At 39.6% G+C, this 13878-nt stretch overlaps 1 long non-coding RNA gene across 2 annotated transcripts in view; it reads left to right on the top strand.

Moving 5' to 3' along the window:
- LOC116150788 (uncharacterized) overlaps positions 1–5866 on the top strand; it is a 48320-nt gene extending 42454 nt beyond the window's left edge. For both annotated transcript variants that reach the window (XR_010379539.1, XR_010379538.1), the window contains one exon: positions 1868–5866. This is a non-coding gene — a long non-coding RNA (uncharacterized LOC116150788). The remainder of the gene's footprint in view (positions 1–1867) is intronic.
- The last annotated feature ends 8012 nt before the right edge of the window (positions 5867–13878 follow it).

Genomic DNA, 13878 nt, shown 5'->3' with positions numbered 1-13878 from the left:
GTGCCGGTAATCAGAAGAGAACCACACGAAGAAACCAAGTTTATGTCTAATTAAACTGTCAAAAGTAAAAGTTAATCTTAAAACAAACATCACGAGAAAACCTTGTTACATTCAAAGGAACCCCCTAGGTCCATCAGCAGATTTTTTTTTTTTTTACCAGAAACTTTGAAGCTATCACAAAACTCCCTTCTGGCCTACAAAGTATGAACAGAAAAAAAAAAAAATTACCAACCAAAATACTCTATCCAGCAAAGCTGTCCCTCAGAATTGAAAGATAAAGAGGTTTCCAGACAGACAAAGCTGAAGAAATGTAGCACTCGTAGACCAGCTTTATTACAGGAAATGTACTTCTTTAAACTGAAACAAAAGGGTGTTAATTAGTAACAGGAAACAGTAAAGTTTCACCATTAAAGGGATTATATACTTACATTCAGAATAGTCCACTGTTTTAACAGTGATGGGCTGCTAATAGCTTATAAATCTAGTATGAAGGATAAAAAACAAAAGTAGAAAAAATAACAATAACCAAAGTAATGTCTTCACGGATATGCAAGATAAAAAGATGTAAACTGTGACATCAAAAACAAAACGGGGAGAGTAAAAATGTGTTCCAACTTACCAACTTAAAAATAGGCTGCTATAAATATACTTTATCTAAGCCTCACAGTAACCACATAGCAAAAACCTATAGTAAATATACATACACAAAAGAGAAATAAATCTAACCATAACACTACAGACAATCTTCAAATCACCAAGGGAGAGAGCAAGAGAAGAAAAGCACAGATAAACTACAAAACAGCGAGGAAAACAATTTTTTAAGTGGCAGTAAGCACATACCTATCAAAAGTTACTCCCAAGGAAAAAATTATATATAGTCAATTCAGTGACCTCCTTATTAGGCAGGCAACAGGCCTTCATTAGAATTTACTGGGGGTGGAAAAAAACAGCAACTAAAAAATAACAGGGAAAATAAAGTCTGTCAATCAGATTTATGTATTGTACTTATGTCTATTGATCTACTATATGCTTACATTTACAAATACTTTAGGCATTTTCTTGTACTAGTTAACTAGAAAAATCATCCTGTTAAAAAGTACTTAGAAATGTTGGAAAAGGGGACAGCAATAGCCTTTTAAGTGGATAGTTGAGCTTTTATGAAATTAGGGGAAATTCTCAAGGGGAAGAAATCCAAAAGAAAACTGAAAACCAGGATCTAAGTACGTGAACTGAGGCTGAGTACCCTAGATGAAGACAGGATGAATTCTGGTCTTAGTAACTTAGCAAGCTGGTGTTTAGCACCGCCTTGGGGACAGGCGACAACGCTGTAGGCTTGGATAGCATGGCGGCTGGAAATGAAACATACATACATAATGCTGGTACTCGCAAAAGACTACTTCCTCAGTTAAAGGAACAGGAAGAGGGAGACAGAAAACAAGCTTGCTGGCCTGGATTCTGGGTGGATGGATGGGAGGGAACTCTCCCATGGTATCCTGTAAATTTCATAGGTACTGCCAAAATACCCTTCGTAGTGATGATTCTGTTTTGCATTCTGACTACCAATATATCAGAATTTCTGTTACTCCATTGATGAAGAAGCCATTCCATTATAAAATCCTACATTCACAGCGACAGACAGGATCCAGAGGTAGCTATGGAAAAAAAAGACCCCAACTTGTGATTCTCATCAAGATTCTGGAGACCTAAAAAAACAGTTCAGCAGCAGCCCTTAAACTGATGGCTTAAAAAAGCTTTATTAATTTTATGGAATGGAAGCCTTAATAATGTTCAGATGGCAGTACTCCCCAAATTGACCTACAGATTCAGTACCTATCAAAACTCTGTCATTTTTTTTTTTTTTTTGCAGACACTGATACACTGATCCTGAAATCCTTAAGGAAATGTTACAGACTGAGATGAGCTAAAAACAATCTTGAAAGGGAAGAACAATGCTGATGGACTCATTCAGAATTCCCAATTACACTGTTAGTACAAACCTATAATAAAGACAGTATGTAGTTCTGGCATAAGGATAGATATAGATCAGTGAAACCCAGAAATAGACATCTATGGACAAGTGAGTTTTGACAAGGGCACCAAGACATTCAATGGGGGGAAAGAATGGTCTTTTCATTTAGAAACTGTAGTCAATATGAAATACCAATATCTATAATGAAATAACTGAATATCCACAGGCAGAAGAATGAACTTGGATCCCTACTTCACATCACATATAAAAATTAACTCAAATGGATCAAAGATTTAAATGTAAGGGCTGAAACTATAAAAATCCTAGAAGACAGTAATCTTGTAACCTTGGATTAGGTATCCATTTCTTAGATATGACATCAAAACCCAAGGAACAAAGGAAAAACAGACAAATTAGACTTCATTAAAATTAGAAGCTTTTCTGCTTCAAAGGAGAGCATCACCGTGAAAAAGACTAATAGCATGAAAAACAACAAAATACTTGGGAATAAATTTAACCACGGAGGTGAAATATCTGTCCATTGACAACTGTAAAACACTGATAAAGAAATTGAAAAATGCACAAAGAGGTGGAAAGATATCCTGTGTTCACAGATCAGAAAATATTGTTAAAATTTCCACACTACCCAAAGCCATCTTAATGCAATCCCTATCAAAATTCCAGTGGCATACTGTACAGAAATAGGAAAAAAAATCCTAAATTTCATATGGAACCAAAAAAGACCCTGAATGGCCAAAGTAGTCCTGAGAAATAAGAACAAAGCTGGAGGCATCATATGTCCTGATTTAAAATGATACTACAAAATCTATAGTAATTAAGGGAGTTCCAGGCAAGATGGCGGAGTGGTAGGACCACGAGCTCGCCTCTCCTCGTGACTACAATGAAACCACAACTGAATGCTAAACAACCATCGGAAAAAAGACTGGAAGCTAGCAAAGATCTTCTGCAACTGGAAACATAAAGAGGGAACCACAGCAGGACGGTAGGAGGAGTGCTCTGGTGATATAATTGGACCACATACCCCCAAAGTGGGCGACCCACCACCTGAAGATTAGTTAAGTTGTAGAGGCCCTCCCAAAAAAGTGAGAGCTCTAAGCCCCACGTCAGGCTCCCCAGCTCAGGTCCTGGCATTGGGAAGAGAAGGAGACCCCAGGAAATCTGGTTTTGAAGGACCGGGGGACTTGGCTCTGGGAGCCTGATGGGACGGGGGGAAACAGAGACTCCATTCGCTTGAGAAGCGTACACGGAAACTCATATGCACCAGGTCCAAGGGCAGAGGCAGTGATTTCATACGAACCTGGGCCAGGCCTGCCTGCTGGATTTGGAGGGTCTCCTGGGGACGTGGGGGATGGCTGTGGCTCACCCAGGGGACATAAAAGCTGGTGGTGGATATTCTGGCAGTATTAATCTACATGAGCTTTCCTGGAGGCTGACATTTTGATTGGATCATTAGCACCCAACAGCCTGTAGGGAAGCCTCAGGCCAAACAACCTACAAGGTGGGAACACAGCCCCACCCATCAGCAGACTTCCTGAGCCACAAAGGCCTCCAGACACAGCCCCACCCACCAGAGGTCCAGGACCAAACTTTACCTAGCAGTGGGCAGGCACTGCTCCTGCCAGGAAACCTGCATAAGCCTCTAGTCCAGCCTCATCCAGAAGGGGCAGATACCAGAAATAGGAACACAATAATCCCAAAGCCTGTGGAAGGAGTCCGCAAACATCTCCCAGGCCAAGGCCCAAGATAAAATCCCAGAAGAACAAATATGCGATGAGGAGATAGGTAAATTATCCGAGGAAGAGTTTAAAGTAATGATGGCCAAGATGGTCAGAGAACTCAAGAGGAGTATAGATGCACAGAGCGAAGTTTTTACCACAGAGTTGGAAAAGATAAATACCCAGAGTTGAAGAATAAAATCACTGAAATGAACAATACACTAGAAGGAACCTAGAATAGACTACACAAGGCAGAAGAACGATCAGTGAGCTAGAAGACAGATCAGTGGAAATCACTACTGCAGAACAGAAAAAAGAAAAAGGAATGAGGATAGTTTAAGAGAACTCTGGGACAACCTGAAGCGCTCTAATAGTTGCATTACAGGCGTCTCAGAACGAGGAGAAAGGACCTGAGAAAATTTTGCGGGAGATAATAATCAAAAATGCTCCCAACTTGGGAAAGGAAACAGTCACCCAAGTCCTGGAAACACAGAGTACCACACAGAATGAACGCAAAGAAGTTCATTAATTGACAACAATTAAGGATAAGGAGACAATATTAAAATTAACAAGAGAAAAGCAACAAATAACATACAAGGGAACTCCCATAAGGTTATCAGCAGATTTTCAAGCAGAAACTCTACAGGCCAGAAGGGAGTGGCATGGATATATTTAAAGTGATGCAAGGGGGAAACTTACAACCAAGAATACTCTATCCAGCAAGGCTCTGGTTCAGACTTGATGGAGAAATCAAAACCTTCACAGATAAACAAACACTAAAAGATTTCAGCACCACCAAACCAGCTTTACAACAAATGTTAAATGACCTTCTCTAGTCATCAAACCATACAAAAAGAGAAGAAGAAGAAGAAAGAAAGAAAAAAGAGAGACCTACAAGATTGCTTTGGCTGTTAGGGGTCTTTTGTGATTCTTTATACATTTTGGAATTGTTTGTTCTAGTTCTATGAGGAGTGTTGTGAGTATTTTGACAGGGGTTGCGTTGGATCTGTGGATTGCTTTGGGTAGTGTGGCCATTTTGCCACCATTGATTCTTCCAATCCAAGAGCACAAGAAATCTTTCCATTTCTTTGTGTCATTTTGGTTTTCAGAGTATAGGTAACCTCCTTGGTTAAGTTTATTTCCAGGTATTTTGTTGTTTTTGGTGTAATGGAAAATGTCTCCGCCAGTTATAAAGTTCTGGTTTTTGAAGTGGAAAAAAAAAAGTGAATGAAGGGCTGCAAATGGCAAAATGTCCTCCTTTTTTAATGGGTGACTTGTATTCCATTATGTATATGTATATATATGTGTGTGTGTGTATGTGTATGTATATATATGTGTGTGTGTGTGTATGTGTATGTATATATATGCTGCATCTTCATTATCTATTCACCTATTGATGTGCACTTAGGATACTTCAGTATCTTGGCAATTATAAATGATGTTGCTGTTAACAGCAGGGTGTATGTATCTTTTTGAGTTAATTCTTATTTTCTGCTTGTCTTTATTCCTTTGATAACTATGTAAGTTTAAAAAGCTAAAGCTCTAAACGTTCTTAGAAACAAGGAACAGTACATATATGTAAATTAAAAAATATATGTGTAGTAAAAAAAAAATGATCTATCAAGCCATGAAAGACATGGAAGAAGCTTAAAAGACATACTACTAAATGAAAGAAGCCAGCCTGAAAAGGCTACAAACTGTATGATTCCAACCAAATGACATTCTGGAAAAGGCACAGCTACAGAAACAAAAAGATCGCTGTTTCCAGGGGTTTGGGGACAGGGAGGGAGGGAGGGATGAACAGATGGAGCACAAGGGATTTTTAGGCCAATGAAATTATTCTGTATGATACTACAGTGGTGGCTACATGTCATTATGCATTTGTCAAATCCCACAGAATGTACAACATCAAGAGTGAACCCTAATGTGAACTACGGACTTTGGTTGATAATAATGTGTCCATGTTGGTTCATCAATTTTACCAAATCTGCCACACTGATGGGGGATGTTGAGGGTAGGGGAGTATGTATGTGTGGGTGGGGAGGGCTGTGTGCAAACTCTCTGTATTTTCTGTTCAATTCTGTTGTGAACCTGAAACTGCTCTAAAAGAATAAAGTCTATTTTGAAAAACTATAGTAATCAAAACAGTATGCTAGTGGCATACAACAGACACAAAGATCACTGAAACAGAATTGACAGCCCATAAATAAACCCATGCATGTATGGTCAACTAATATTTGATAGGGGAACCAAGAATACACAATGGGGAAAAGATAGTCTAAGTGGGACTGGGAAAACTGGATATCCATGTGCAAAAGAATGAAACTGCACCCCTATCTTACACCACGCACAAAAATTAACTTGAAGTGGATTAAAGACTTAAATGTAAGGCCTGAAACCTGGAACTCCTGGAAGAAAACATAGGAAAAAAGCTCCTTCACATGGGTCTTGGCAATGATTTTTTTGGATATGATACCTTAAGCACAGCAACAAATTAAAAAAAAAAAAACCAGGTGGGACTACATCAAATTAAAAAGCAACATATGAAAAGAAACAATCAATAGAATGAGAAGGCAACCTACAAAGTAGGAGAAAATAATTTGCAATCCAGCTTTCTGATAAAGAGTTAGTATCTAAAATATATAAAGAACACATACAATTCAACAGCAAAAATAAAAATAATCCAATTAAAAATAGGCAAAAGGCCTGAATAGACACTCTCCCAAAGAAGATAATCAGTGGCCAACAGGTACATGGTAAGGTGCTCACCATCACCATCAGGGAAATGCAAATCAAAACTACAGTGAGCTGTCACCTCACATCTGTTAAAACGGTTATTATCAAAAACACAAGAGGTAACAAATACTGATAAGGATATGGAGAAAAGGAAACTCTTGTGCACTGTTGGTGGGACTGTCAATTGGTGTGGTCACTATGGAAGACAGTATGGAGATTCCTCAAAAACTTAAAAATAGAACTACCATACTATCCAGCACTTTTACTTCTGGGTGTATATCAGAAGGAAAAGAAGGAACATACCTCTTCACTATGTTCAAGAGATATATGCACCTGTATGTTCACTGCCGTATTGTTTACTAGCCAAGACATGAAAACAACTTAAGTGTTTCCATCAAGAGATGAATGGGTAAAGGAAGTGGGTGAAGGTGGTCAAACAGCCCAAACTTCCAGTTATAAAATGAATGAGTTCTGGGGATCTAATGTACAGAATGATGATTATAGTTAACAATATTTTATTGTACACCCGGAAGTTGCTAAGAGAGTACATTTCAAAAGTTCTTACCACACACACAAAAATGCTAACTATGTGACGTGAGAGATGTGTTAACCTAGTATATACTGTGTTAATCATCTCACTGTGTATGTGTGTGTATATAAATGAATAAAATCATCAAATTGTACACTTCACACTTATACAATGTTCTATGTTAAATACAATAAAGTTGGAAAAATAGGAAAGTAAAAAGATAACCCATAGAGTGAAAGAAATATTTGCAAATTATTTATCTGTTAAGAGTATGGTATCCAGAATATATAAAGAACTCTTATGTCTCAACAATTAAAAAGACAACCCAATTAAAAAATGGCACAGGGCTTGAACAGACATTTGTTCAGAGATATACAGATGGCAAATCAGCATATTAAATGATGCTCAATATCATTAATCATTAGGGAAATGAAAATCAAAACTACAATGGGGTACCACTTCACACCCATAAGGATGGCAATAATAGTAGTAGTAATAGGAATAATAATAATAAAATAACAGAAAATACATGTGTTGGTGAGAATCTGGAGAACTGGGAACAGCATGCATTGCTGGTAGGACCAGGAGCAGAGGAACAAGCCATACATACCATACCCGGACATCCGACCTACAAAGCCATGAAATAGTAATTTTGTGTTGTTTAAACCACTAAATCTGTGACGATTTGCTATGGCAGCAGTAGAGAATAGGCACAGTAATACTACAGGACTACCAAGGCTAGGTTATAAAAAGCAGACAGGCAGTATAATCTTGACCTGGCATGCTCTCTTTCTCTGGATTCAGACCTTTGGCACACAGAGCAACCATGTAAGAAGTATGGCTCACCTGAAGCCACCATGCTAGAGAGAGCACAGAGAGATAGAGATGTCCTGGCTGTTCCATTCCTAAGCTGTTTGAGTCTTTCAGTTTAGGTGACAGGCATCTCAGAGGATGCCTGTGATAGGGACTTAGCCCCAGCTACCACTGGACTCCTAGTAAGAACCACCTAGCTTAGCCCAATCAGCATCCATAACTATGAGACGACGAGGAGGAAGAGAAAATAATTGTTGTTTTATGAAGCTAAGTTTGTAGTGATCATTATGCAGCGATTTAAAAAAAATCCAAACACTTCTTTAGCTTTCTGTTCCTCCACAGAGAGGAGACTAAAACCTCTCTGTATGAAGAAAGGAGGAAGTGAATCACAGAGAAGGAGACAGGAAGTCACAGTGAGACATGGATTTAGGCCTTCAATCCTCATTTCTCTGGTAGGGCTGAGGGGAAAACATCTCTCTGTTAGTACCTCACTTTTCATCTGAAGAAATTGGCAAATGTTTACTTAAAGGGCAAGATAGTAAATATTTTAGGCTTCTCAGGCTAAGAAGCAAAATCAAGGTTATGATGTAACAGCTTACATAACCATTTAAGATACAACCATTTATTTTCATTGGCTAAATATATGTACTGCACTTTATATTTTGTTCAAAACAATCATGCTTCTTTGCTTCCAAATACCCTGCTGCAAGCAGGGTGCTCCTCAATGGAGGCTGTGTTTCTAAGTTCTGAAATGTGAGTGCGCTTGACTCTGATGTAGGTGAGGACTGTGTGGGCTGTGATTTGAGCCACTCAGTGGGTGGCCTGCCTGTCTTTGTAGTTGTCTTCCTTGACTTGAAAGTTGCCAGATACCTTGACTCAAACTGAGCAGAAAAATGCTACATTGAATTTGAAACAGAAATGCTGGATTTTTCCAGTGCCTTCCCAATACTTTTGCACCTGATGTCATTTCAAGCGTAGCAGAAAGAAAACTAGGTTTCAGGTTGTGCGATTTGAATATGAGCCACTTTCTAGTTGCAGTGCAATAAGCATGACAGGTAACATCTCTGAGCCTCAGTTTCTGTAAGCTGATGGGATTAATATCTGTCTGCTTACTTAATATGAATGGTCCAAGTTCAAGTGAGCTAAAAGATATGAAGGGGAACTGCAGCTTCAAAGTGCAAGACACCTGCTGATTGGTATGGATGTGCCTATTACGGAGCGCTTGCTCTTCCTTTTTTCTCCTTCTCCCTCTGCATGCACCCCCCCTCCTTTTTCAGATCTTCACTATTCTTTGTTCTGCATGGGTCTGTTGTACTGTTTGCCTAACTGATAAATTAATTTCGGTGACTGCTCATTCAATATACTCTTCTGTTTTGATCTGATGTCTCCCAGTAGTGATTTTCTAGAAATAAGATGCAAGAAATGATGACTTCCTGTGGTGGAGACTGTAGACAGGCGGCACATGATTGTGGAAGATATATTGCATTAGAAGGGCCTCTTGGAGCTAATTGTTAGTCTTTTATCCTTAAACTCATTACTTCTCAAATAATTAAGAATGCCTGCTCTTCGAGAGGCACTATGCTAGGTCCTGTAGATAAAATAGTGGATGAGACAAATGTGGTTCCTCCCACATAGACCTTACATGCTAGTGGAGACTGTATCAGTTTTCTATTGCTGCTGTAACAAATTACCACAAACTTACTGGCTTAAAAATCACCAACTTATCTTTCAGTTATGCAGGTCAGAAGTCTAAAATGGGTCTGCAGGGCTGTATTCCTTCTGGGGACTCCAGGGAAGTATATTTCCTTGCCCCTTCTAGCTTCTATAAGTCGCCTTCATCCTATGTCTCATGTCCCCATTCCTCTATCTTCAAATCTGTCCCTCTCCTTCCATCATCACACCACCTTGTCTCTGACCCTCGTGACTCCCTCTTATAAGGACCCTTGTGATTACACTGGGCCTGCCTAGATCATCTCCCCAACTCAAGATCCTTAACTCAGTCACATCTGCAAAGTCCCCTTTTTTCATGAACAGTAACATTTACAAGTTCTGAGAATTAGGATGTGTGTATCTCTAGCGGGGGTCATTCAGTCTACCACAGGGGGAGAGAACAAATAAATATGTGGGCAAATACATTAGATGATTTTAGAGTGTGATCTGTGTTATGAAGGTAATAAATGGGATGATATGGTAGAGCTGCACTGCCCAGCGTGGTAACCACAAGCCATATTTAATTACTGCATTCTTTAAATGGGGCTAGTGTAATTGAGGAGGTACATTTTAAACTTTATTTCATTTTAAATAGTTTAAATTCAGGCAGCCACAAATGGCTAGTGGCTACCATACTGGATAGTACAGCTCTAGGCTTTTTAGAGACCATAGAAGAAAACGTTCCCTCTCTTTTTCACCTTGCTAAGTTGTAAGAAAATCCAGGAAAGCAGTCAGACCCCACTGACCTTAATAGATGGAGTGAGGCTAGTCAGGTGAGCAACTAGATTATTTCTTAAATGAGCAAAAGAGAAACATTCCCTATCACTATGGCAACCTTCCAGTTCCAACCAGAGAAAATCCTTTCCATTTGGGCAGTTAAGGGAGGGCACTGCTCATAATACTTCATTTCCTTCCATATATATATACATACTTGCCCTGGCTTCATGGTGAACTGGGTCTGTTTCCTCACCTCTTGACTTTGGCCTTAGCCATGTAACTTGTTCCAGCCAAGAAAGCATTAACAGGCTATAAACTACTTGCATGGTCAGGTTTAGCCTCTTGCATTCCTGTGATTGCCATGAGAACAGCCTATTCTGGGAAGCCACTGGTCCAAGGAGAATGTGGAGACATGTGGGGATAGGCCTTATTCCAACTTAGAGCCTGGAGTTCAACTTGGCCCAGCTGAGGCAGAGCCAACCTGCAGGTCTGTTTTAAGACACAGAATTTTGGGTCAATTTGTTATTCACCATTGTTGTAGCACAGCTGACTCACACAGGGAAAACATAAGAAGGATTTCTCCTTTCTTGGAATACTCTGTATATTAGCCTCCATAGTTCTTCCAGGCTCCCTCTAGATTTTAATGTTGGGGAGACCAGAGGGGAGGGTACAGCTCACTGGTTTAGTGCTTAGCATGCACGAGGTCCTGGGTTCAGTCCCCAGTACCTCCATTAATGAATAAATAGACCTACTTACCCCCCCCACCCCCAAAAAAGCTTAAAGAATGTAATGCTGGGGAGACCAGACAGGGATTATTTGCTTTCAAGGCAGTTTCTATTAGTAGTTTTAATAGGGAGACCTTCAAAGTCTAAGGGTTTGTGTAACAGAAACTGTACAACTCAGTGGGCAAGGCAGCTGAATGGAACCATTCACTTTTAACAAGGTCTATTTCTGGCCTCAATGATGCAAATTTCTCCTCCTTGAACGCATCATTGCTCAACTCTTGTTACTAGGAAAGCAAGGACTCCCTAGCCTTCTTTCCAAACTAAGTGTGATGAAAAACAAAGATCGCCAAGACTTTTAAAAGCCCACGGTACTTTAAATATGTGGCTTTTCTTTCAGTACCTAGAGTAGCTACAAGCAAACCTGGCAATGCCTCTCAAATGGACATTCTCTTCTGAGTGAATGAGGGTAAGCTTAGCTACCTCTCCTGTTGTTTCTCTGCATGGCCAAAGTTGAGTGCATTTTTCTCCTTGTATTTTTTTGCTGCCTCCTGAGCATTAATAATGTTGGACTGCTATTGTATTCTCCCCCACTCCGATGCATCGATTTTCCTGCTTGAACTGACGGAGTCCCACAAAGAGAACACCTCACTGTGACTGTCCTTTTGGATGCTCTATTTGCCGGCTTGGCCATTCCACTCGGCTTAATCAAAAGTAGGCTGTGTCTATGGAAGAAAAGACAGCCTTTCAGAAATGGAAAACTCCTTGAGCTTGAAGCATGAGAATAGGCATCTACTCACAGATTAAGGGAACCAGATTTCAAAAATTTATTGTAGCAACTGAGGAAACTATCAATGGAACAGCAATCTACAGACTGCAACGTTTTGACCTCTACTTGCTTATATATATATAGGGAAGAATCACAGAGGTCAAAAATCATGATTATTGCTGATATTTCCTCTGTTTCGGAGGAGGAGATTTATGCTCTGAGGAAGCTATTAAACCAAGACAATTACTAATATCCGAACAGGGATATTTGGCTCAGTCCTCTGTGCCCTTGCTGCAGTTGTTCCACTCAGTTATATTATGCCTATTTGTGGTGTATGCCCAGAAACTTCTCCCCAGGCCAGAGGTCAGCCGGGCTATCACAGTCCTTTGGGTACAGGACTAATGGAGCAGTTCTTTTCCCTGAAGCTTCAGCAGGGCTGAAATCAAGGAGGATGCACAGCTGAGTTGAACAGGAAGTTGACTCTATAAGCCAAAGAGTTCAAATCAAAGCAGATAGTTAAAGTCACAAGGCCAGAAGCAGACAGTAGAAGGGAGCTGGTGCCAAGGAGAAGAGAAATTCAATTCAAGAAAGCAGCGTATTATCCCAGGCAATGCTTGCAATAAGCACTGTTGTCAGGAGCTGGTACCTATGTGCCTGTGGGAGTGTATTGAGCAGGATCCAGCTATAAAGGATCGGGATGGGACCTATCCACCAAGTTTCTCGCACAAGGCTGTGAACTCCCTCTGGAAGCTCTTATTTAATTACTCCTTATTCCTGTAGTGCTCATCACATATGATCTCAATAAATTTTGGCAGCATGGAAAAACAACTATCCAGATTAAGCAGATACACAGTATTTTTGTTAATGTTACTATTCAAGGAAGTCAAGCTATAAAAAGAGACTATTGGGTTAGGTGAGGAAACTTTCATTTATATAATCGATTGCAATTTGTGCCATGGAAGAACAAAAGAGACAAAATTAAAAAAGTGAAATGCACAGCTTTTGAAGGAAAAATGCTGGTCATAGCCAGAACTTTCTGGTAGCAAACTAAGTACATATTTTCAAAAAGGCTACAGTGATTCTCTGGAGTTACTAAAAAGTGTGGCTTCTACTGCTGTGAAAAGAAGATGGATTTAAAATGTACCCTTTAGGTTCTTTTTAGAGAGAAGAACTTTGAAAGGAGAAAACACCACATAAATGCCAAGTCGTATTATTATCATCACTGCCACGAACACCTCCAAGCCACACACACACACACACACACACACACACACACACACACACACACACACATGTTCATAAAACAAGTCTGCTTTGGAGATGGGCTGGTGAAGAAAGTTCATCTGAGACATTCCACGCACAAGCTGCCTGCATTTAGTGACATCCCCGAAATCCCAAATTACTACTGTCACCACTGTTGCAAAGTTTTAGGTAAATAAAAAGCAGAGGGAAGAAAATGTTAAATGCTTATACTGTGGTCTCATGATAACAATTCCAGAGCATTATTTACTTTCACGGTAAATCATTGTGTGAACATAACCATATTCATTCCTGTTACTGACCACTGTGACCAGTTAGCATGGAACACTGGCTCTTTTTATCTTTCCCTGAAATAAATCTTACACGCATAAATGCCCAGTTCATTTGGCCTTCGGCTATTCCAGAATTGCTCATGTTCTCTTGCCCATATTCATCTATACATTCCTGGTGTGTTTAGACACAAGCACACCTAGAACAGGGGATGGCAAACTGCAGCCTGTGGTCCAAATGAAGTCCCACATGGCCACTGCCTGTTTTTGTATGTCTCATGAGCTAAGACTGGTTTTCACATTTTTTAAATAGTTGAAAAAAAGTGCAAAGAATAAGATTTTGTGACAGAAATTATATCAAATTGAAATCTATTTATCAACATCAAAAGTTTTATCACCACACAGTCATACTCATGAGTTTATGCACCATTCATGGCTGCTTTTGCACTGTAGCAGCAGTAAGGAGCTGTGACAGACTCTATGAGCCATAAAGCTTAAAAACATTTGCTGTCTGGCTGCTTACAGAAAAACTTTGCCAACTCCTGATCTAGAGCATACTTGTTGCTTCTTTTTAAAAATTACTTTTTCGTTGAAGCACAGTGTAATACTTCAATAAAGGGTGAAGGGTACAAATTCTATAAAATTTTA

Source organism: Camelus dromedarius, chromosome X, assembly GCF_036321535.1.
Source record: "Camelus dromedarius isolate mCamDro1 chromosome X, mCamDro1.pat, whole genome shotgun sequence".
NCBI lineage: Eukaryota > Metazoa > Chordata > Mammalia > Artiodactyla > Camelidae > Camelus > Camelus dromedarius.
The sequence above is the reverse complement of the archived record's forward strand: the minus strand, read 5'-3'. Positions and strand labels throughout refer to the sequence as shown.